Genomic DNA, 1,111 nt, shown 5'->3' on the forward strand with positions numbered 1-1,111 from the left:
ATTATTTAATAAATTAACTCAGAAATAAATGAAGACGGTCTCTGTCTTCAAGTAGAACATAACCTGATGAAAAAATATGAAAATATATCAATTAAATACAACAGAATATTTAGGTAATATAAGATGATGGCAGCTGAAGGTCCATTTTCCCTTAGAAGATGAGAATATGAGAATAGACTCTGTAAAATAGTCTTGAATCTCCTTTATAAAATTTATACTCTCTCCTTTCTTAATAATTAGCAAAAATACCAGCTCTTTACATCACACACTTCTTGCAGGCAGGTGCCTGCTACAGTGCATGCACCTTCCTGTAGTAAACAGGTAAGATTTTTTAATATACAGTTTAAACTTTTAGTTAGGTTTTATTAGATATTGTTGAGAGAAGGAACAATCAGATAAAATATTTTAGCAAAGTAAAATAATATTTTGTTAAAGAGTAATTGGCTTATTAAATATATTAAAGTTATTGTAAGTTTTCTTTTTTTTTTCTTTTTCTTTTTCTTTTTTTAATATGGAACGCTTCACGAATTTGCGTGTCATCCTTGTGCAGGGGCCATGCTAGTCTTCTCTGTATCGTTCCAATTTTAGTATATGTGCTTCCAAAGCCTGCACTATTGTAAGTTTTCTAAGTGATTTATCTTGGAGATGTAATGGGGAACAGATTTGCTCAAAGTTAGTGATCATATACAGTTTCATTTGCTTAACTATTGATCTTGATAATGACTATGCACTTGTGCTCATGAACTATTGTTAAGTTAAGCCTTTAGTTGTGCTACCACTAAAATTTCCCAAACTTACACTATGATGGTCAGTGCTCACACTGGTTTTATTTCATATTATAATTATATAATACACTTTTATTGAATATCTAACAGACTAATGTCTATTTTAAGTAGAGCATTGGTTTTCAACCTTTTTACACTTGGAGATCGGTGAAAAGAGGAGAATTATTTTGGGGAACACTAAGTCAGTAATCATCCTAAACATAAGCAAATTTGATTAAGATTATTAGGTTCAAAACCCCGACATTGTCGGGTTGAGTGTGAGCTCATCTGGCTTAAGCATGGGATCAAAGACATGACCCCATGGTAGCTGGCCCAAGATCACTGGC

The 1,111-nt window shown here is 32.3% G+C and overlaps 1 non-coding gene across 1 annotated transcript; it reads right to left on the reverse strand.

The window, feature by feature from the left end:
• Positions 1-505: 505 nt before the first annotated feature.
• LOC136312342 (U6 spliceosomal RNA) lies at positions 506-612 on the reverse strand. The gene has a single exon (XR_010726941.1). It is a non-coding gene; the product is annotated as a U6 spliceosomal RNA (small nuclear RNA).
• Between the last annotated feature and the right edge of the window lie 499 nt (positions 613-1,111).

This window comes from Saccopteryx bilineata, chromosome 8, assembly GCF_036850765.1.
Source record: "Saccopteryx bilineata isolate mSacBil1 chromosome 8, mSacBil1_pri_phased_curated, whole genome shotgun sequence".
In the NCBI taxonomy this organism is placed as follows: Eukaryota; Metazoa; Chordata; class Mammalia; order Chiroptera; family Emballonuridae; genus Saccopteryx; species Saccopteryx bilineata.